The sequence below is a fragment of the Pseudonaja textilis genome, chromosome 4, assembly GCF_049901715.1.
Source record: "Pseudonaja textilis isolate UNSWEBS1 chromosome 4, rPseTex1.2, whole genome shotgun sequence".
Classification (NCBI taxonomy): Eukaryota; Metazoa; Chordata; class Lepidosauria; order Squamata; family Elapidae; genus Pseudonaja; species Pseudonaja textilis.
The window spans coordinates 6,403,349-6,427,526 of record NC_141993.1 but is presented as its reverse complement, the minus strand read 5'-3'; the positions used below and the strand labels follow the sequence as shown (position 1 = coordinate 6,427,526).

The window sequence follows — 24,178 nt, the reverse complement described above, 5'->3', positions numbered from 1 at the left end:
TTTCCAGATGCCCTTTGGAAAAAGCACCTTTGGGACAACCGTATTGTCTTTTATGTACACTGAGAGCATTTGCACCAAAGACAAATTCCTTGTGTGTCCAATCACACTTGGCCAATAAAGAATTCAATTCTATCCTATCCTATCCTATCCTATCCTATCCTATCCTATCCTATCCTATCCTATCCTATCCTACTCTACTCTACTCTACCCTAGCCTACCCTAGCCTAGCCTAGCCTACCCTACCCTAATCTACTCTACTCTACTCTTCATTCCAATATCTATTCTATGCTATGCTATGCTATACCTTGCCATGCCATTCTATTCAACTCGACTCGACTCTTCATTCCGATACCTATTCTATTCTATTCTATTCTATTCTATTCTATTCTATTCTATTCTATTCTATTCTATTCTATTCTATTCTACTCTTCATTCCAATATCTATTCTATTCTATGCTATGTCATGCCATGCCATGCCATTCTATTCTACTTTACTCTACTCTACTCTACTCTACTCTACTCTACTCTTCATTCCAATATCTATTCTATGCTATGCTATGCTATGCTATGCTATGCCATGCCATGCCATGCCATTCTACTCCACTCTGCTCTGCTCTGCTCTGCTCTGCTCTACTCTACTCTTCATTCCAATATCTGTTCTGTTCTGTTCTGTCCTATTCTATTCTATTGCCCGAAGAATGGAGAATCTCCATCACTTTCGGTTGGTAGAGTTGAGCATTCTGAAAGTCCCCTGTGATATTTAACATGCTTCCCCTTGTTACAAGGACTTGTGTTCTTTTTGCATTTTTCAATACAGCAATTTTATTTTTGTGATGTAAGTCACTTCTTAGCTCACTTTCTTTGCTGCTCCTTGCTCTGTTGATCCCACTGAGCTGCCAGAATGTTGCTTTCTTGTATTACCCTGGTTAGAAAAAAATAACTGCCCACTCACAGGGTGGGGGGATAAAATAAAACTGTGGCTCAGAATCTTATAGATGGAGATTCCTTCCTTCCTTCCTTCCTTCCTTCCTTCCTTCCTTCCTTCCTTCCTTCCTTCCTTCCTTCCTTTCTTCTTTATTGGCCAAGCATGACTGGACACACAAGGAATTTGTCTTTGATGCATATACTCTCAGTGTACATAAAAAGAAAAGATACATTCGTCAAGGATCATACTGGACCTTTGCAATGATGCTGGAGAAATTTTCTTCCTCTTATGTGCATGGACAGTCTGATTCCTTCAGCCAAGTAACCAACCACAAGAGATATCTTTTGCCTGTAATAGAAACTTCTCCATCATAAACGAGAATATACAGGCTAGCAAGCGGCTGGCTGTTTTAATACGCCCCCTGCTGGTTACAGGGAGCTCCTTCCACCCTTGATGTCCTCAGGTCGTTCTCGCACCTGGGAAGGGCAGCTGAGGAAGGCTACCTCCATACTGAACTATGAACTATATGCACCTTTGCAGAGTGCTGAGACGAGGGTTTTTTGAACAAGGGAAGAGAAGATGACAGTTCTTCCATGCAGCAGGAACTGTTCGTTCCTGCAGCTTCAAACCAGTTTTGAACGCGGGAATGATGTAACTACTTTGCTCTAATGATAAGCAAGGTGGAAGACCAGAGAAGTGTGTAGATTAGAACACTGGGATCTAATACGCTGAATTTAGGATTAGCAGCCTGGGACCATTTATCTGGTAGGAGAATATTACGAATATTGACCAACATCAGTATCACAAATGTGTAAAATTACAATGCAGTGCCTTGATGGGACAAGAATGAAAGTTCTTTATGTTTTGTGTTTATCTGTGGCAACTTAAAAAAAAATAAAGTCGATGTTGCACAAGGTTGTGAAGTTCTAAGCTTGAGGAATCGCATCCAGGTTAGCAGACGACCGTATTAATGGCAGGAGAAAGAGGAATTTTTTTTTTTAAAGGAAACTAAGAAAGTAACGAGGCTCGACTAACTTTGAAAATTGCTCATAACATTTCTTAAAGAAAAAAGCTAAAAAAATGAATGTGTCACTCAGCTATTTCCGGTAATGTCTGTTCCATTTGACAGTCAGTTATCATTGTTAACGTCTTCTGCACTTTTGTTCATGAAATATCATTGATTAGATGATGAACTATTATTTTAAACAATGGTTATTTTAACAATGGGCTCCCTGATTTTCACACCTCAAAGAGATCAGTCCTGCCTGTGTAAATATTTGGTTCTGTCTCTGTCATTACTGATTAAATAATCAGATCTAGTGATTTCCCATTCTTCAGATTAGTACATTTCTAGTTTTGTCATACTTTAGAAATGTAGACTTCATTTCCTCAAATTTCCAAGCTAATATGATCTTTTCTGAGAATACCTGAAGTTGAAGTTCATACATCTGTATCTTTTCTTTTATGTACACTAAGAATATTTGCACCAAGACAAATTCCTTGTGTATCCAATCACACTTGGACAATAAAAGAATTCTATTCTATTCTATTCTATCTGGGGTCTCTAGGCTAAGATAATCTTATACATACTTAACAATTGAATGATAATGATGATCTGTTAAACTTGTGTGCTGCCTAACTTCCAAAGGCTCTTGAGTGGCTCACAATGATCAAATGAAGAAATAACAATAAAATCAATAAAGATGACAAGCACAACAGATAGAATGAAACCTGAGCCCTATCTAACAAAATGAAACTCAATGTAGAGAAAAGTAAAGCCTTACACTTAGGCAAGAAAAACCAAAAGTACACCTATAGACTGGTGAAACCAGGCTCAATAGCAGAAACTGTGAGAGGGATCTTGAAGTCTTAATGGACAACCAGTTAAATATGAACCAACAATGTGCGGCAGTAGCCAAAACAGCCAACACAATCCTAAGTTGCATTAACAGAGGGATACAATCGAGATCTAGTGAGGTACTAATACCACTCTATAAAGCCTTAGTAAGACCACACCTAGAATACTGCATCCAGTTTTGGTCACCACACTATAAAAAAGATGTTGAGACTCTAGAAAAGTTGCATAGAAGAGCGACTAAGATGACGAGGGGACTAAAGGCTAAAACATATGAAGAACAGTTACAGGAACTGGACATGGTTTGTCTAGTGAAGAGAAGGACCAGGGGAGACAGGATAGAAGTTTTCCAATATCTGAGGGGCTGCCTCGGAGAGGAAGAAGTCAAGCTATTTTCTACGTCACCTGAAAGCCAGACAAGGAATAATGGGTGGAAACTGAAGAAGGAGAGATTCAACCTGGAAATAAGGAGAAATTTTCTGACAGTGAGAGCAATCCACCCATGGAACAGAAGTTGCCTTTGGAGCTTCATTTCTAGAGGCTTTCAAGAAGAGACTGGACTGCTCCCTGTCAGAAATGGTGTAGGGTCTCCTGCTTGGATGGTGGGTTGGACTAGATGACCTACAAGGTCCCTTCCAACTCTGTCACTGTATTCTGTTCTAAGATCTGTCTGTCTGTCTGTCTATCTATCTATCTATCATCTGTTATCTATCTGTATTTTATTGCTTTTAACTTTGTAAGCCGCCAGAGTTGACTTGTGACAAGGAGCAAACAGGTTTAATAAATACATATAAAGTGGTAGTGAGACTTGCAGTATTTTTCTGCAGGGTGCATCATACAGTGCGTGCTTGAGGGATAGCAGAAGAAGCATAGAAAAAGCACCAGTTCAAAACTTTCCTAGCAACAGTAGACTGTTCTTGCCTTTAATAGGATAGGTCTTGGGTTCAAGCCCCAGAGAAGCCCTCTTGAAGAATGTTAGGATGATTCTGTGCTTGAGGACAATCCGTTTTTATCATAAAGCATATAACCATCCTATCTTCTAGCCCTGATATTTTTTTTTTTAATTTAAAAAAACCTCTCTGATAGCAAGGTAGAAGATGACTGTGTCTTTGGACAACTGGTCTAATCTGAGAAGCCACCACTGATACGATGTTCATAAAAATCTTGACAATGGATCATCACTCTTTAGAGAGCCATTCTGTATTGCCTGCTCTGAAAACCCATTTAAAGATTCCAGCATAACTTCATGGACAATTGGAAATTAATCAACGTTTTTGTGATATTCTTCTACTTCGTACCAATAAAAAGAAATCGGTTTTCAGTGTTGCTCAAAAAGCACACGGAGCATTTATTGTCTTTGTGGAATAGATTTCTCCATATAGTTTTAGCCTGGAACTTCATGGCGATTTTAGGAAATCTATACCCTTTATCTTAGTCTCAACAGGAAAACGTTTTGCAAGAATTTCATCCGCCGCATTCAATTTGGAAGAAAAACACATATTTTAGGTAGGTTTATTCAGAACTTTGGGTCCATAGCCTGTCCTGAAGACAGCAAGAATCTTGTAATTATATCAATACCCAAACAATAACAACAGTTGTAAAATATCACAAAACCTCTATTTCTATGCTTCTGTTTCTGTAAATGATATGGGGATAAACTTAAATTCAATGGGGAATGGAGTTTGTTTGTTTGTTTGGTTTGTGGGTTTCTTGGTTGACCATCTCAGTCAACGACTCTGGATGGCTTACAATTCAGAAACTACATTTTCTGAAGTACAAAATACATAAACAATATATAAAGTATTGCCAAAAACATCATTTCTCTCAGTGGCTGATAAGGAAAGTTTTCAAACAGAGACTCTCCAGCAGATATTCATACCTGAATAAGTTTGTAATAGGACACTTGAACAATAGAGAGTTTAAAAGTTTTGGGTTTTTTTTAAAAAAAGTCTTGCTTGATCCTGGAAATTGATAGATACCTAATGTAAATCTTTCAGTCTATGTAAATTATGATTGCAAATATTAAGACAAAATACACATTTTTGAAGCCTCTTCTAAGTCAAGATTATAATTTAAACCGTTGTATGCCCATTTTCCAATCATTGATAGAATGGCCCATGGTAGCTGTTGCAAGGGACATATTGGGAACAAGGAAAGAGCTGATTTTTTTCCCCCCAAGAGTTCATTGCACTCCAAAATAAAGAAAGAGACCATTATACTACTAAGGTAAAAGTTCCCCTCGCAAATACGTACTAGTCATTCCTGGCTCTAAGAGGCGGTGTTAATCTCTGTTACAAAGCCGAAGAGCTGGGCTTTCCGAAGACGTCTCCATGGTCATGTGGCTGGCATGACTAAACACCTTCGAAGGCTCACGGAACGCTGTTCCCTTCCCACCAAAGGTGGTCCCTAATTTTCTACTTGCATTTTTACATGCTGTTGAACTGCCAGGTTGGCAGAAGCTGGGACAAGTCACAGGAGCTCACTCTGTCACGTGGCGCTAGTGATTCGAACCGTCGAACTGCCAACCTTTCTCATCGACAAGCTCAGCGTCTTAGCCGCTGAGCCACCACGTCCATATACTACTAAAGAGACCACTAAACCGCTACAGCTTTTATAGAAATTTGTCCTTGGAAATTTGTCCAGGCATCCAGGGCAGGGAACAGGTATAAAAAAGGTAAGGTGTTGGCCACATAGTCAAAAACTCTCCCCCCTTGTTATATTTGTTGCACACACCATGCACATCAAAAGAGAGGAGACACACTTGGTCACTCAGTTGTGGTGCCCATTTTGACTTTTGGGGACACCTCCTCCTCCTCCTCTCACAGATGCACGTCATCAAGACTTTGGAACTTGATATTGTCCGCCTTGCTTTGCAAGTAATTTGGAAGATGCCAATGCTTTGTTTCTCTTCTTTGCTGCAGGAAAATACACCCTGTTATGTGACGTCTCAGAAGGTCTAGGTGGTAGAGCTCCCGGAGAGGAGATGCTTGTGGGACACTCAGGTAAGGTGCTGACCTTTTGATGGGAAGGGCTGCTCATGTTGTAGACATCTGGCCTATGTTGCCAAGGATCAAAATATGGGTTGATGGCCTTCTTGTTTTGACTAGGTTTATTCTCCGGCAGGATACAACCACTTCCTTGATGAGGAAGTGGTGGTGGGAAGTGGTGGAAGCAAAACACTTGGGGTCATAGGAAAGTCCCATGGAGTCTTGCAGCAGCCACAAGGTGCATGCTCTCAGTTCAGAAATGAAGAGGAGCTGCTGTAATCTATGGTGGCATTTCTCAACCTTGGTAACTTCAAGCTCTATGGACTGCAACTCCCAGAATTCCCCAGGCAGCTCTGAATTCTGAGAGTTGAAATCCATACAGGCTTAAAGTTGCCAAAGTTGAGAAACATTGATCTGTGGCAAGCTCTGGACGTGGTCATTAGCTCTCCCTCCATGCTGTTGAGCTGTCATTTGTGGCCTGCAAGGGAGGGAGTTTCTCATCTTTAAATAAATGGAACAGTGTGATTTGTTGGACATGATAAAGGATCCTCATTTCTAGGTAACAACAGAGGAATGGAGAGAAATGAGCATAAAAACCTTCAGTTCATCCCAGCTCGCAAACATAATGAGAAATGATGGCTAAGTTTCATTTACTGGCGCAGAAGAGAAATGCTTGGTGCTTTCTGAGCTTGGTGGTTTTCTTGCAGATGGTGCATTACCTAAATTAGGTAACAATAGCACTTAGATTTCTGTACCACTTCACAGTGCTTCACAGCCCTCTCTAAGTGGTTGACCATGTCAGTCTCTTGCCCTCAACAATCTGGGTCTTCATTTGACCGACCTCAAAAGGATGAAAGGCTGAGTCAATCTTGAGCTGGTCAGGATCGAACTGCTGGCATTTGGCAGAATTAGCCTGCAATACTGCATTCTGACCGCGACGCCTCCATGTCCCTTACTATTGCCGTGGCATTCTTTGGGTAATGAGACATTTGCAAGAAGCTGAAGAAGCTTCTTGGGTGAGAAGCAAAACGCCTTCAAGAAAAAACAAAGTCCAGTTTCCTGTTTGAAACAAAGATACTTTTGGGTTTGACCGAAAACGAACAAGCTCAGAGAGCACCAAGGAACCCCTCAAATCGACCTTGAGCTGCAAATATTCTCCCTGATCATTGACTTGAGGAAACCTTGGCTGAATTTCAGGGCGCTCCTTGTTTCTTATTAGGATCCTTTCCCAGAACCGAGTCTACAAAGTTAGTGGCTGTACTCTGATGTGATTGTCATTGTTGATCAATGGAGGTGCACAAATTCACACACCTTTGCTCAGTGTGTGAGCTGGGGCACTGAGGGTTGTCTGCAACGTATGCAGAGTTGAACCAGAACATTCTTGTTACAAGTTAAAAGTAGCATCTGTTATCGGAAAAGCTACCCTAACAGAATGCAGATTATTTTTCTTCAGGATCCAGTCAAATGTTAACTCCTCTAACTATGGATTTAAGGCTGTTCTGCTACTTGATCTGTTCAAGTGGAGATGCTAAGACTCCAACCTGTATGTGAATCTCATCTTTTGGCCCCTCTGCTAGGCATGCAAATTGGTTGATGAGCTTCAGAGTTTTTGGAAGAAAATGCTTGCTGTCAGAGATGATAGAAGCGATTGATTCCCTTCAGGCTCTGTGAAGTGGCCTCTGATTGTCCAGAGAAAGCTTTAATGCCTCGCTCATGTTTACCTGCTGATTTGTCTTTTCCCTGCTGTTCTCTTCTATTTATTTTGCTCTCAGTTGAAAAAGGAAAAAGAAAACATTCTGTAGACCAAAACCTGTTGATTTCTAGGATAAAAGACTAATTGACTGAAATCTGAATAGATGCGACTATTGGGAATGAAGGGAGAAGAATAACCTCTGATCCAATTGTCCAGCCTAGCTGTTCTCCCACTCCAGATAATGTGATCTACCTCCACGTTTGTCTGCAAGAGAATAGACTAAAGACAAGGGACGTCCCCTTGTTTGCTTAATACCGTTACCGTTGTATAACGTATGAAAGTAATGTTAGTTAGTCTGACCTCACAGAAAGCGTCACGGAAGTTTGGAAGCAATTTCCAGCAAAGGTCAATCATAAGTTTAAACATGCTTGAGATGAACACATGTGTATCATCTGACACGATTTTTAAAAACAATAATAAACAATAATAAACCATCAAACATCCACCTTTGTCTATCCCGGGTCCTTGGAAAGGACTTGAGAAGTAGGCGAAAATGCCAAACGCAGTCTGAACACCTGGCTGACTCTGTGAGGAGCCAAAAATAAATAAAATGATAAAATAAAATGAATAATAAAATAAAATGAATAATAAAATAGAATATCCCCAAGAATTAAAAGTAATAAATAAATTCGAAACAAACAAACAAATGAAAATCACAATAGGCCAGCCTTGATGGACTCTGGGGGTCTTTTTCTGCCTTGAATTTTCTGTGTCTCTGTGCATTGCCAAGAAGACTCATGTTCAAGCCATCTCTTGGTTTATAGAAAACCACGGCGGCACAGTGGTGAGCGTGCAGTACTGCAGGCTACTTCTGCTGACTGCCGGCTACCAGCAGTTTGGCAGTTCAAATCTCACCAGGCTCAAGTTTGACTCAGCCTCCCATCCTTCCAAGGTGGGTAAAATGAGGACCCAGATTGTTGGAGGCAAGAGGCTGACTCTGTAAACCAGGGGTGTCCAACCTTTCACCTTCCCTGGGCCACATTAGAAGATGAAAATTTGGTTTGGGCCGCACATAAAATAAAATAACAGTAACGATACCCTATCATCCCAAAAAACCATAGAAAACATAGTTAACATATTAAATTTATTTGGAAATAAAGTTAGTGAGATGTTTTTATTATTTATTATTAATTATTTATTAAAAATTATTTATTTTTTATCACGGTTTTTTTATCACAGTTTATTTTCCGGTCAAATTTTGCAGGGGTGGTGGTGGTGAGGGGGGGAGAAAGCTCGCCTGCCTCACACCTACCTCTCCTCCTGCAAATAGCCCGGCTGGATGAGGCAGGACTGGAAAGCAGAAGCAGCAGCAGCAGCGGTGGGGGCAGAAGCAGCGGCGGGGGAAGGCTTCTACCCCCGCTGCTGCTGCTGCTGCTGCTGCAGTGGCGGGGAAGGCTTCTGCCCCCGCCGCCGCCACCGCTTCTGCCCCCGCCGCTGCTTCTTCCCCGCCACCGCTGCTGCTTCTGCCGCCGCCACCGCTGCCCCCGCCGCCGCTTCTTCCCCGCCACCGCTGCTGCTTCTGCCGCTGCCGTTTCTGCCCCTGCCACCACCCCTGCCGCCGCTTCTGCCGCCGCTGCCATTTCTGCCCCCGCCACCACCCCCCACCGCCGCCGCGCTTCCCCGCCACCGCCGCTGCTTCTTCCTCCGCAGGGGCAGCGGCGGCGGGGGCAGAAGCAGCAGCGGTGGCGGAGAAGAAGCGGTGGCGGCGGGGGCAGAAGCGGCGGGGACAGAAGCAGCAGGGGTGGCGGCGGGGCAGAAGCGGCGGCGGCGAGGGCAGTAGCAGCGGCGGGGGCAGAAGCAGCAGCGGTGGCAGGGGCAGAAGTGGCGGCGGTAACAGCAGGAGGTGGCGCTCTGACGGCGCCCGCCTTTTCTCTTGCTGCTTGGCCTGGCGCTCGCCTTGCGCCTGCCTCTCCTCCTCCTTCTCGCTGGCTGTGGCACGATGGTTGGGGTGGGCACTGGGCCATATTACGAGGCGACCTGGGCCGCATGCGGCCCGTGGGCCGCGGGTTGGACAAGCCTGCTGTAAACCCTTAGAGAGGGCTGTAAAGCATTGTAAAGTGGAAGATAAGTCCAAGGGCTAGTGCTATTATAGGAGCTAACTGGGTGACTCTGGGCCCATCATTCTCTCTTAGCCCAAGCTCCTTCCTAGGGAAAAATAAATAAATTTAGACTGCCTTTCAACAAAACTTATGGTAGAAAAATGAAAAACAACTGGATAAAAACAGAGGTGAGATGAAGGTACCTCTATCTTTGTGTGGCTGGATATTTTTTCTTTGGATGAGTTTGCACCAAATGTTACATGGAAGGCATGATGCAGTGCAGAGCATGGTGTCAGCGCTCCAGCTAACCACCTCCAACCCAATAAACTCTGAGACAAACAATCCCCCAAAGTTCCATTTTATTAGAGTTGTCATATTGGTACATCTGGGAAAACCGGAATCTGAAAGTTCCGGGTATTCCCTTCCCAAAAGAAAAATAAAAAAAATATCTCCCCTGAACCCACCAGTCCATCACATGGCCCAACCAGATCTTCATCCCAGCTGGAGACAATCGTTCATTCACTCCCCTCCAGGTGCAGGGCAACATGTCCTTGACTCTCTGAGAAAGAATGTTGTTGTGTCTAATCTTCCACCTCTCTATGAAATCCCCCCTCCCAAATTCCTGGGCACTAAACTTGGCAGCCTGGAAGCATCCAAGAAAAAAAAAAATAGCTTCCAAGACTGACACATGGATCTGAACCTTAAGGACCATCAATGCATCAGAGAGCAGAGTCCTTGAATTTGAGAGGAAAAATGCAGCGAAGGATCGCCAGCTATATACAAAAAAACTGAACTATTCAAGGAAATGAATGTGTAGATCCTGGTTGACTAAACATTGACTGAAGATGGGGAGGCAGGTGTAAAAATGTATGCGGCAAAGTTTACAGGTGGCCCTCGCCTTACGAATGCATTTCGGAATGGGATTTTGATCACTAAGCAATAAGGTTATTAAGCGAATCGTAATGCCACCCAATCAGATTTTTTTCAACCATTTTACTGCAGTCATTAAGCAAAGGACACAGTCATTCAGTGAATCCAACTTCCGTTCCTCCCTTTGATTTTTGCTCACCAGGAGTCAGCTGGGTAGGTTGCCAATCATGACCCCATGACTGCAAAATGCTTTCGTCATCGTAAAAGACTTAAGCCTGGTGACCAGCACCTGAATTGTGATCCCTTGCCCACAAAGAGAGTGCAGTGGTCATAACTCTGAGGATGAGTCGTAAAGCAGTGGTGGGATTCATCCAGTTCGCACGGGTTTGGGAGAACCGGTTGTTAACTTCCTGAACGGTTTGGTGAACTGGTTGTTGGAAGAAATCATTAGGGCAGAGAACCAGTTGTTCAATTATTTGAATGCCACCACTGGTCATAAGTCACTTTTTCAGTGTCGTCATAACGTTGAACCATTGTGAAACAAGTGATCGTAAGTCGAGGACTACGTGAATTTAAGCTGTCAATGAAGGCATAAAAAGGCAACAATGTGGAGAATCAAATGTCCTTTTTTGTAAATGTTATTCTGGGGATTGCAAGGCGACCGCCTGCAACTGGTTGGGAATATCCTTTTGATCCGTCCTTTTGTTTGCTTTGAAACTTCCAAGTTGTTCTTGGTAACAGTGATGTAACCCGCAAGCTTTGACAAGTTACTACTATCCCCAAAGTGGTATTTTCCACTACACAGGCTCCGGAATACCTCATATAATTGGTTCCAGATCTACATGCCAGGACTTGAGTTTGTAGCATGAGCTGCCATTGATGGGGAGTCAGAGAGCCCCAAATAGAGTAAGTTCAGGAAGACACCCAGGAGATGCTGAGCTGTGTGTTTCTTTGACGCAGTAGCCTTGTGCAAGCTAATACTCTGAAGCTCCAGGCAAATCCCCATGCCAGCATAGCACATAGGACAGGGGTCCTGATGCAGTTTTTACCTTGAAGCTGCTGTATGGCATCTTAACCTTAATCCATATTTGCAATCCAAATGTTCTCAGGTCATTTCAACCCAATGGTTGAAAATATGTGGAACAGAACAGAGTAACAAAGTTAGAGGAGGCCTCGGAGGTCTTCTAGTCCAACCCCAATATACCATGGGAATGGGACTACTTGCCACAGCCAACTCGATGTGTCATGGCCAACTGACCACAGCCAACTTGTTGCAGGACAGCTGACCACAGCCAACTCGGCGTGGGACAACTCACTGTGGGACAATTTAACAATTCTGTTTAATTGTTTTAAAAACTTAAAAACAATTTTAAAAAAATAATATTTGCCGTTCACTTTTCATTCTGTCCCTTCTTTTGCATGATTTCTTTAATTCTATTCCACCGTTTCTTTGATTTAAGAGTAACACTCGTCCTGCACTGTGTTCGCTGTGGCAAATTGTCCTGCAGTCCATCGGCCATGGGAAATTGTCACATACCCTATACCACACTGCCCCCCCCAACCTTTTGAGCACCAGGGACTGGTTCCATGGAGAGCAGTTTTTTCTGTGAACCGGAGGGGATCTGGTTTTGCATCGCAGGTGGTATTCGGCAGGTTCTGACCAGTTCTGGAGAACCAGTAGTTGAGTAGTTTGGAGAACTGGCAAATACCACCTCTGCCTCCCGAGTCCCAGCTGATCGGCTGGGTCTTCTTTGGTTGCCCTGCACAGGAGAAGGGAGCTGGAAAGCGGGTTGGTGGGGTGAGGAGGGAATGGGGATTTTGCAATATCCTTCCCCTGCCGCGCCCACCAAGCCACACTCACCAAGGCACGGCCACAGAACCGGTAGTAAAAAAAACCCAAAATGCATCCCAACACTGTTTTGCATGCTGCCTGCATCCTATGGATGGGGCTTTGTTTGTTTGTGGAGCCTGATTTCTGGCATGGCACAATCCAGTGACGATGGTTGGGAGGTTCTCCTGACTCGAGTAACCAGGAACACATTGCAAAAATAAATAGATAGATAGATAGATAGATAGATGGATGGATGGATGGATGGATGGATGGAGGAAGGTGTGTTGGATATGTTCCCCACCTGAACTATTTGTAAAAATAATAGAGGCAGGATACAAACAACAAACATATATCTGAAGTTGTGCCGATGTCCCCCTTGATAGGGCTTCTACCTGCCTATGAAGCAGAACCTGTGAGACCAGGAGGAACCGCTACTCCTAGATCGGCTCTTTCAGGTTCAGTCCCATCCAATTCAGGTGACGAGACCGGAGCTGTTTGGCTCGTCTTTGCTTTTTGTGTCAAGTTTTCTGGAACGAAACACAATCCCTCGGAGGAAAACCGAAAAGGCACTGATTCCAACGACATAGCTGGAGATTTGGAACTACCGTAAAGCGGCGTCGCATCTCCACAAGTTTCTTTGCGTGTAGCTAAAATGCCATTTTGAGCCGTCTTGGGGCTTGCAAGACGAGAGTGGGTTTGTTTTGTCTTGTTTTGTTTTCCACCTCCCCGAGAATCTAAAGGCGGTTTTGGAAAAGGGATCCGCGTAAGATGTGGGCGCATCTCCCTCTCACTTTGTGCTGTATATCTGCAACATGTTATTATCAAGAGGAGAGAAGAAATACGGACGCACAAAACCCTCTTACCTGTCCCGTAGCCTGTTTGAATTCCTTCAGTCGTTCATAGTTGTCAGATGTCATCAGGAGCAACATTCAGGTAATCTGATCTGAGGGCTGTCATCTTGAGAAACGCAGTAATGCTAACTGAAGACGATCGCTGGCAGGAGATTTGCCAGAGAGCCATTTTCCCCACCCCCCCTCCCAAGCTGTTTCTCTACGAAATCCCCGACTCAAATTAGACGACGCCACTGTTGTGTGTCCGGCAAACCAACGTGTGGGTTCTAAACCCAGGGGGCTAATGAACAGGGCCCCCGCGTGTGTATCCTTCTGTCACTATTGACCAAAAGGAAATTCCACGCTTGGTTTATGTGAGCAGGCTTGGAGTATTTTACAGGATGGCCAATGGCAGAATAACGGAGTTGGAAGGGACCTTGGAGGTCTTCTAGTCCAACCCAGTGGTGGCATTCGACCGGTTCGAGCCGGTAGGAGCGATGAGCAGCAGAGACCAAACCGGTTCTCTCAGCCTGCTCTGCTTTTGGGCCCACCCACTCACCCAGGCTCCCATACTCACTTTTATCTGCTGAATTTGAAGTGCAGCTGCTTTGTGCGGCACAAAATAGTGTTGCGTGGCAGCTGATGAAGCGACCAGGATCGTGCAGGCTTGCAGGAGGCGAGTTAGAACGCCTCCGTGCCTGTGCAAACTCCTCTGCGCCTGTGCAAAGTGCGTGTTTGGCACGCGTGTGCACGCAAAGTTTGCGTACTCACGCAAAGCGTGCCCACCAAGCCACGCCCACTGAACCGGTGGCAACAATATTTGAATCCCACCACTGGTCCAACCCCCTGCTCAGGCAGGAGACCCTAGACCAATGATGGCGAACCTTTTTGGCACCAAGTGCCCAAAGAGCGGGCGGGCGGGCACATCCCCAAAATGCAACATGTGCATGCACACATGACCCCTCTGCACCCCCATGCATGCGCACACAACTCCCCGAGATGTGTGCATGCGTAGGAGAGGTGAGCTGGGGCCAGGACTCACATGCCCAGAGAGAGGTCTCTGTGTGCCACCTCCGGCACGCTTGCCATAGGTTCGCCATCACAGTGGGCCTAGACCACGTCTGAGAAATGGCTGTCCGATCTCTTCTTTAAAATCTCCAGCGTTGGAGCACCTAACAATTTCCGGAGGCAAATTGGTACAACTCCATAATGAAACCACTGAGACACTGTATTTGCATCCCTCTGCAGCTCTCCTCTGCCAGTCTTAACTTGGTGAAAACCTTACTCTTGACTATTTTAGAAGCCCCCTTTCTTTTGGGTCTTCATCGGGAAATATTCTCATTTTGTCCTATGAATGCAGACTAATTATGGGCCTTGAGAAGAGGCCCTGGAGTTATGCCAAGCACACAACGGCATCACTGCATTCTGGAATCCCAGTGAAACTATGAGGACAATCATTTTCCCTTCCCTAATTTTCAAGTTCTTCGAGACTTTAGGGCCGAAAATGGAAAACAATGTGTGATAAAAGTGGTGTAGGAGTTTTCTGGAAGAAAATCTTCTAAAATAGGAATTGTTTGGAGGTGCTCTAGATCTTGTCCAGCCACAGTTGGTTAGATTTTGTTTGTTTGTTTGTTTCTGGAACAGAATTTTTGTTTGCTTGTTTGAAAACATACGTGCCGAGAATATTTTAAAAGCTTCTGGGTAGATTACAATGAATACCACTTCTAAGAGACTTCTGTCAGGGTACTCTGAAATCATCCTTCATAGCATTGCAACCTGCAATAGAAATGTTATAAGTTCTAAGATGTAGGTGGAGAAAATCTTGTTTCATCTCACTGAAAATAGTGTTTACCCTTGTCTTCTTTTGAACTGCTAGCTTTTCTTGTGGAGAAAGTTTGATTTGCTTTTTAAAATGAAATTGTAGGATGGATGGATGGATGGATGGATGGATGGATGGATGGATGGATGGATACATAGGAGAGAGAAATGATAGATGATTGATGAGAGAGGTAATAGGTAGGTAGGTAGGTGGGTAGACGATAAATAGATAGATTTCAGTCCATAATCAGAAATCTTTTTTAAAAATGCAAGCACAGTGACAAACAAAATACACGAAATAAATGGCAAAATTTAAAATACCTAACTAGAATTGAAATTAAACTGGTGGAGTACCTATGACAGCATTTCCATCATTCCTGAAATAAGCTTCTCTGTTTTTTTTTCTCTACACTTAAGCTTGCTAAAATGCCTGATTTTTTTTTAGTTTTTTTTTTAAAATGCAGCCTTTGCCTTAAGTGCTTCCTTTTCCTTCCTCTTTATTTTTTTTTTTAGCACACTCAGCCACACTCAGTAGTACAATTGAATCTGTATGGCACTAACAACACATGAAGAAATTTCTTTCCATAGCCTGTCAGTTTCAATTTATATACTACACTGCTGGCTGAATCTTATTCAGGTTCCCTTTGGTTTTAAATCAGTTATTTCACTTTCTTTTAATCTAGTTCTTGGTGTCATATTTCTTCTGGTTATCTTATGTTTTTAATTCATATTCTGGATGAATTAAAAACGCAAGAAAAGCTAAGGAAGGCTGGATGATTTAAGTGTTGATCTATGTTTAAAAAGAGCAAGGACATTATGGGCAGATGCAGACAGAGTGATCTGCAAAATTTGTTATCAAAGTCTACTTAGCATCATGATAAGCCACAACTTTGGTCACGAGACTGTCTTGATAAATATTTTGGCTTGGCTTCACTATCAGCTCTTTGTCCTTAAAACATTATGACATTTTGCATTACCTTTTGTGTTCTAGTTAGGCGTCGCTTTCTATTAACCTGCCCAGACTGACAAATCTTTTCTATTCAGCAGTGACTGAAGGCAATGTTCAATGAGAGATACGGGTATGCATCATTAATGCAATCTTGCATCTGGTGAAACTCTCATCGCCAACTGGTGTAAATTCTTGGGATAACTATCTTGGCAAACATTTGCTTCACTTCTTGAATTTGTCCTTTAAATCACATTATTTTTGTACAGTCCATTCCTGTTTTGGGGGGGTGACAGAAGGAACTATGTGGGAAACTGTATATTCATTCATTAGAAATCTCATTCAGTAACTTTCCTAAGAGTGGTTTAGAATATAATAGAATAAAAGAATAACAGAGTTGGAAGGGACCTTGGAGGTCTTCTAGTCCAACCCCCTGCCTAGACAGGAAACCATACCCCACTTCAGACAAATGGTTATCCAACATCATTTTTAAAAACTTCCAGTGTTGGAGCATTCACAACTTCTGGACACAAGTTGTTTACTCTTTCTTTCTTTCTTTCTTTCTTTCTTTTTCTCTTTCTCTCTTTCTCTCCTTTCTTTCTTTCTCTCCTTTCTCTCCTTTCTTTCTTTCTCTCTTTGTCTCCTTCCTTCCTTCCTTCCTTCCTTCCTTCCTTCCTTCCTTCCTTCCTTCCTTCCTTCCTGCCTGCCTTCCTTCCTTCCTTTCTGTCTTTCTGTCTTTCTTTCTTTCTTTCTTTGTCTTTCCTTTCTCCCTCCCCTCCCCCCCATTTATGCTTCTGTGTTGGTCAGTCATGGGAGTTAGAAATGTTCTGAGCCTGAAATCAATTATTTGTAACATATTGGATTGTGCACCTTCCTGAATTAGAGAATACAAACTGTATTCTACTTTTTTAAAAAAACACCTTTGCATGAGTCTTAAGACCCATATTTTGAGCCTCTTGGCTAACAAATGGGCTTTGAATCCCAGTCTTGGAAATTCTTGACATGAATTTGCAAAGAGATTTTCATCACATTAACCTTCAGATGATGTCCTTAATAAGCATGATTAGAAATGTGTGTGTGTGTTCCCCCCTTTGTTTTTCATGCTACTGCAACTGATAGACATTTAAGTCATTGGAAGTGTATGTAGACTGTGTATTTTGTGTTTGAGACAAACTTGTGTTACAAAATGGGAAACTGGTGATTATCTCATTTCTGGTCTTCCCATTAGAGAGGGAGGGTGAATCCAATCAATTTATACAGGAGTTGGCTAGCATCTAAAGACATATGGGGAAGATCACACAGTAAGTCTTGAGCTGAGTAAACAGGATAAAATCGATAACTTTTCCCCTTAAAATAAGAAAAGGCCCAAACAAGTGGAAAAAATCATGGATAATGATCATTAAAGAAATATTAAATTAGTCTGATGATCACATCTGTGATTCATCCAGACATAAATGATCAATTAGGTCCTGGAATGAAATGGAAAGTAAGTATTGATAAATATTTTAGAAGCAGTAGCATGATCCCTGCTTATAGCATTTTATCTGCAGTCTCAATCGGCTACAAGAAAAGGCTTTTATGTTATTGAAATGATTGCCTGGCATTCTGAATATTAGGTGGCCTCTTATCGGTTGGGAAGGGCTTGGTAGAGAGTCAAGGGAAAAACAGATAATGTGTTTGCTTTTCCATCTCCACATGCAGAGATTAGAAGTTTTACAATACCCTGCCCTGCCTCAGTTCATCAGATACCATCTAATGGCCAACACCACTATTAAATATATATCGAAATAATTGTCAAGGACAAGAAAAAAAATTCTGTGCGTGTGTGTGTATATGTGTATACATATATTTTTCTGTTTATATGAGATAGATAGATAGATAGATAGATAGATAGATAGACAGACAGACAGACAGATAGACAGAATTGATAAGTGAAAGAAAGATTTCACTCAGATAACTATATAACAATCTAGAAAAATTACGTTGTGTTTTCTTGAAGACATGGCAATTCACCCTGGAAAACATCATGTTTGTGGCAGGAACAATTAGACAAAATAAGGAAACTTTCAGATTTAGTCTAATTGCATCATTTACGCAAGTTTTATGATGAATTGTACCAATCCTCTCTATGCTGGAGAATGTATATTCCCTTGAATCTAACACAAAGCGATGGTCACTACCACCAAATCATTGTCTGGATTGGTTATGGATTTTAATTTGAGCAGATGAGGCTGTAAATCGAAGCATCCCCTGGAATGAAACGAATCTATAGATTCCAACTAATTTTTTGAGCAGAACTGTCTTAGAAGCTGCAATCTGGACTTCAAGGTTTCTGCTGCAGCTTTTACCTTGAAGCTGGTCTAGGGCGGCTTAATATCCAGGTTTGCAATTTAGATGTTCTGAGATCATTTCAACCCAACTGTTGAAAATATGCGAACAGAACAGAATAACAGAGTTGGAAAGGCCCTTGGAGGTCTTCTAGTCCCAACGCCCTGCTCAAGCAAGAGAACCTATACCATTTCAGACAAATTTCTGAGGCCCTATACTGCAGGGGTCTTCAAACTTGGCAACTTTAAGACTTGTGGACTTCAACTCCCAGAATTCCTCTTCCAGTCATGTTATCTCAGGAGTTCTGGAAGTTGAAGCCCACAAGTCTTAAATTTGCCAAGTTTGAAGGCCCTTGCTATACTGTTTCTTTTCTTAAAAGCCCTGGGGTGATGCACCCACAATTTCTGGAGGCAAGTTGTTCCACTGATAAATTGTTCTAACTGTCGGGAAAATTACTCCTTAGTTCTAGCTTGGTTTCCTCCTTGATCAGTTTCCATCCATGGCTTCTCCTTCTGATGTAGAATACCGATAATGTTTGTACAAAATGGCAATGGTGATACATCTCATGCACCTCCTGAAGGATCAACAGTGGTCCACAGTCCGTTTTCAGGGTGTATTTTAGAGCTATAAAACGAAACTAAGGAGGGTGTCCTTTTACAAGCCTGCTCCAATCGCCGGTAGAAATCATGTTGAGGCCAAATAGCTTCTCTGGAATTTACTCCCAAAGGAAGTTTGCCAAACACCAGCTCTGCTTTTGTGATGCCAACTGGAAGAATTTTTTATTTGCCTGGTTTCAGTGATTTCCTGTTGCCTTTGCCCAGTGTCATTGTCCTGAACATATTTCTCTTCGTTGTTGGGTCTTTGAGCAAACCTCAGGCGGGGCTTCAGCTGAACAGTGGCTAATAAAACAGATCAAAACAGAAATATTTGACCAGCAGCGTGACGGTGTTTGCAAGCTCGCTACTTAAAGCTACTGACCAATGCATGGTGGATTCTTTTTGGGTGAAATTATTTGACTTCCCTGTCGGTTCATTTTATCTTGGTGCTCAGATCGCTGGGAAGTGCATTTGCCTGGCTAACATCAGAGGGAATTTTAGTGTTTTGCTTTTAGCTGTCGAGAGGGAGGAAAGTAGTTTAACCCAATAAAGTTCCTAAATAAGTCATAAGCCTGGCTTTCTATAATTTAACTTCCTTTTTCCCAGGAGAAAATAGGAAAGAGATGCTTAGGTACAAGTATGTTGGATGAATAGTGCATCTGGTTCATTTTGCAACAACAGGCAAGTTTAAAAGCAAAGTAAAAACATGTTTCTGAATGGATAGAGATGTCTGTGGCAATTTCATGTGTGCGAGGAAGCCTTCCTTCCTTGCAATTTAGACTCAGAAGAGACAATTCTAATTTCTTTTGTCCCCATGAGTCAGAGGTTTATTACACGGCTGGTTTGCACTGAATATATAGAGGGTTTCTTTAGGATTGTGTAGAGAGCAAGAAGATTTGTACCCAAGATTGTTTGGCAATGCCAGAGAATTATTCTAATTTCAGTTTTGGTCACCCACAATTTGAAAAAAAGATGTTTAGATTCTAGAAAGAGTGCAGAGAAGAGCAACCAAGATGATTAGGGGCTGAAACATATGAAGAATGGTTGCATGAATCAGGTATGCCTAATCTCATGAAAAGAGGGACTAGGGGTGATATGATAGCAGTGTTCTGGTATCTGAGGGATTCCCATAAAGAAGAGGGAGTCAAGCTATTCTCCAAAGCACCTGAAGGCAGGACAAGAAGCAACGGGTGGAAACTAATCAAGGAGAGAAGCAACCTAGAATCAAGGAGAAACTTCCTATCAATGGGAACAATTAACCAGTGGAGCAACTTGCCTCCAGAAGTTGGGGTGCTCCATCACTGGAGGTTTTTAAGAAAATACTGGACAAGAGACTTGTCTGAAATGGTATAGGGTCTCCTGCTTGAGCAGGGGGCTGGTTTAGAAGACCTCCAGGGTCCCTTCCAACAGAACTGTTGTTCTGTTATTCCTTTGTTAATTTGGCAGCAAGCTGGCCATTGACTGCAGAACTTTGGCTGAGGGTTGAGCTGGTTTCTAAAACAGGAAACCTGAGCTGCTCAATCATGACAGGTCTTCGGTGGGGAGCAAAGGTAGCTAGAAGGAATCTCTGCTTCAACTGAGCAGCTTCCTTGAACTGTCTGATCCTTTTAAACGGGCAAATTTAGGAGTCTGATCCTTGTCTTGGAAGGAGCGATAAAAACCAAAGAGATCCTGCACTTCAGTTTCCGGAATGTCTCAGTAATACTTGCAGAGTGCTGAAAAAAACGGCTCAGTTGCTCAAACAGTATCTATATTTTGTATCATACATATTCAAGGGTGGGCTACTACCAGTTCGCACCGGTTCAGGCGAACTGGTACGAACAATAATTGGTTGGCCCCCCACTCACCCCTGCCCTAGTCTCTCCTATATTTCCGTGTTTTGCAGCACAGCTGAGGCACGGCGCAACGGATTGTTGCGCCTCAGCTGTTTTACTCACCAGCGCTGCAGTAGAAGGTAAGTTGTAGAGCTGTAAATTGGCGGTTTTCGAAAGCTGCGCGTGCGAGAAACAGATGCTCACCGAACCAGTTGTTAAACCGGTAGAATCCCACCACTGTAACGTATTTTCCATCCGTTCTGCAGGAGTTAAGTGATACATGGAGAGAAGACCATTAGCAACGTGAAGGGATGTAAACTAGACTGGGAAAAGTACCTACCTTGACTGCATAAGTGGTAAACCTTGCCTTTTGAATTTCTGCTAACGGGCTGTGCTTTTCCTTAGACCAACCCAAATATCTCTAAAATTAGCGTTCAAGCTTTAGAAAGACCCCGTTTCTCCCTCAGCCTGCGCTACAAAAAGCGTGAACGCTACAAAGGGAAGACATTTTTTCCTCAGGGTCTCACTTAGACCAGATGGTTTTAATTCACGCAACGATGAACATTTTCCAGGCACTTTGCAATTGGTGTATGCGCATGTGCAAAGGTGCTAAAAGTCAAGTTACCCTGTGCAAGTTTGTTCCCCGTGTCTGAAATGTGCAAACTTGAGCACGTACAGTAAAGCTGTAACTGTCCTGCTTTTAATTTCATGGGTGCTTGAATGCCACTGCAAAACTTCCTGTAGCTTTTTTAAAGCACACTAATGCAGTGAGGCTGAGCAGCTGGATGCTTGCAAAAAGCATGACTTTGTTTCGGAACACACGAGAACCCCCAAATATGCTTCTTATGTAAGCGACCAAAATGTGTTATTTATTTCCGGTGGTTATCTAATTCAAAATGACCAAGTGCTAAAAAAACCAAATGAATATGATTTGTTGTTTGAAAATCACCCTTCTGTACACTAAAAAGGGGGCAGTGATATCAGTTTGTCAAATGCAAAAACAAATGGTGAAATATGATATCAGTCATCAGACTAACAGAATAACAGAGTTGGAAGGAACCTTGTAGGTCATCTAGTCCAACCCCCTTCCCAAGCAGGAGATTCTACACCATTCCTGACAAATGGCAGTCCAGTCTCTTCTTGAAAGCTTCCAGTGATGAAGCCCCCACAACTTCCGAAGGCAACTTCTGTTCCACGGGCTGATTGTTCTCACTGTCAGGAAATTCCTCCTTATTTCCAGGTTGAATCTCTCCTTGTTCAGTTTCCATCCATGATTCCTTGTCTGGCCTTCAGGTGCCTTGGAAAATAGCTTGATTCCTTCCTCTCTGTGGCAGCCCCTCAAATACTGGAAGATGCTATCCTGGGTTACCTGGTCCTTCTCTTCCCTGGACTAGCCAGGCCCAGTTCCTGCAACCGTTTTTTGTATGTTTTAGTCTCCAGTCCCCTCATCATCTTGGTTGCTCTTCTCTTTTCTTCATCATCTAGCTCTTCCAAGGACAGTCCAGCAACACCCTTGATACTATCCACCCTCTTCACCCAGTGTTGTCCCTCCTTCTTCTATTTATCTCAACCTTACCAAACCCAACTCTTTTTCTATGCCTCCATTCCTTTGCCCATCTATGTATAAAGCAAGCCTGGAGTTGAACAGCACATCTCTCTTGCTTCGTGTTCCTCAAATCCATCTGAGTTGCTGACCGAGGAATCCCTGGGAGTTGAAGTCCACCCATCGTCAAGCAGCCTAGGTTGGAGCATGGCTGACCGAAGAATTCGTGGGAGTTGAAGTCCGCTCATCTTCAAATAGCCCATTTTGAGGAACACTGTATCTAGTCCAGCCCCCTGATCATTTCAGACAAATGACTGTCCAATCTCTTGTTCAAAATCTCCAGTGATGCAGCATCTGCAACTTCTGGTAGCAAGTTGTTCCACTGATTAATTGTTCTCATTGTGGGGAAATTTCTCCTTAGTTCTAGGTTGCTTCTCTGATCATTTCCCATCTATTGCTTCTTGTTCAGCTTGGCTTGCATTGTTTTAAAAAATAATTTTGCCCCAACGTCATCTTGTCCCAAAAATCAAGACTGTCTCCATTATTGGTACCAACTGAAGAAAATGTTCTACTTTGTACCCTTTCACATTCTCCAGCAGACAAAAAAAGATTTTTTTTCCCCCTTTTAATTAATCCTTTTCATCATCCAAACTGAACAGCAGTTTTAACAAACGGGAATGTTTGTACACAATGCTAAGTGTTTTGATTGTTTGTTTGTTGGTGGCACTGAGCTAAAAAAAAAAAGTCATTTCGAAATCATCCCATATGGGTTTTTAAACCTGAAACTGAAAATATACCAAAACAATAACATTGCTTGGCATTTAAAGTCTTTCCGATGCTATAGGATGCTTTTTAGAACATTTTATAATAATAGATTGAATGTGGCTTCTCCTGAAATTGAGTTTTGTGGTGGCTCTTCCTTGCCACACTTCTTAGGGGAATCATCACACCTGATAAAGCGAGTCCCCCAGTTGTGACGTGAATCTGGCTTTCGCCAAAGGGGATCACGTGGCCCAGGGACCCTGAAACTGTCATAAGTACGAGTCGGTTGCCAAGCATCTGAATTTTGATCAAGGGATCACGAGGATGCTGCCAAGGTCGTAAGTGTGAAAAAACGATCATAAGTCACTTTTTTTCACTTTTGTACATTTGAACGGTCATTAAACGAAATGTTGTAAGTGGAGAACTACCTGGACAGATTCTGCAAATTCTCGGAGCTAAAACATTAAGTCCTTATGCATCCACACTTGACTGATACAAGTGTGTGTGTGTGTGTGTGTGTGTGTGTGTGTGTGATGTGTGTCTCTATCTATCTATCTATCTATCTATCTATCTATCTATCTATCTATCTATCTATCTATCTATCGTATCTATCGTATCTATCATCTATCTCTATGTCTATCTGTCTCTGTCTGCCTATCATCTATCATCTAGCTAACTAGCTAGATAGCTATCTCTATATGTCTGACTAGCTATCTCTATGTCTACCTGTCTGTCTGTCTCTGTCTATCATCTATCATTAGCTTTCTCTATATCTTTCTCGATGTCTGTATCTATCTATCATCTAGCTAGCTAGCTGTCTATCTAGCTCTATGTCTGTGTCTGTCTGTCTGTCTATCTATCTATCTATCTATCTATCTATCTATCTATCTATTTTCTTAAGTTTTCGTGGGTACTTACATGTATGGTATTCAGCTTTGTTCGGGTATTTTCCCACGTCATTATAGTTGTGTTTTTAAAGTTGTAGCAACGTTTCGGCAGAATCTCATCTGCCGTCATCATCATTAGACATGCGTTTGCAGAATATCATCTGCCATCATCAGGCTTCTGTATTGTAAGCCTGATGATGGCAGATGAGATTCTGCCGAAACGTTGCTACAACTTTAAAAACACAACTATAATGACGTGGGAAAATACCTGAACAAAGCTGAATACCATACATATATATATCATCCATCATCTATCTGTCTGTCTGTCTAAAATGTAGTGCATTCCTGGTTAGCAACTGATGTGAGCCAGGCAGAGGGACAGGGATAAACGATT

The 24,178-nt window shown here is 42.6% G+C and overlaps 1 protein-coding gene across 9 annotated transcripts in view; it reads left to right on the top strand.

The window, feature by feature from the left end:
• ZMIZ1 (zinc finger MIZ-type containing 1) overlaps positions 1 to 24,178 on the top strand; it is a 385,595-nt gene that overhangs the window by 178,446 nt on the left and 182,971 nt on the right. For all 9 annotated transcript variants that reach the window (XR_015743665.1, XM_087933818.1, XM_087933824.1 and 6 more), the window contains one exon: positions 5,702 to 5,782. The gene's annotated coding sequence lies outside the window, so the exon portion shown is untranslated. The remainder of the gene's footprint in view (positions 1 to 5,701; positions 5,783 to 24,178) is intronic.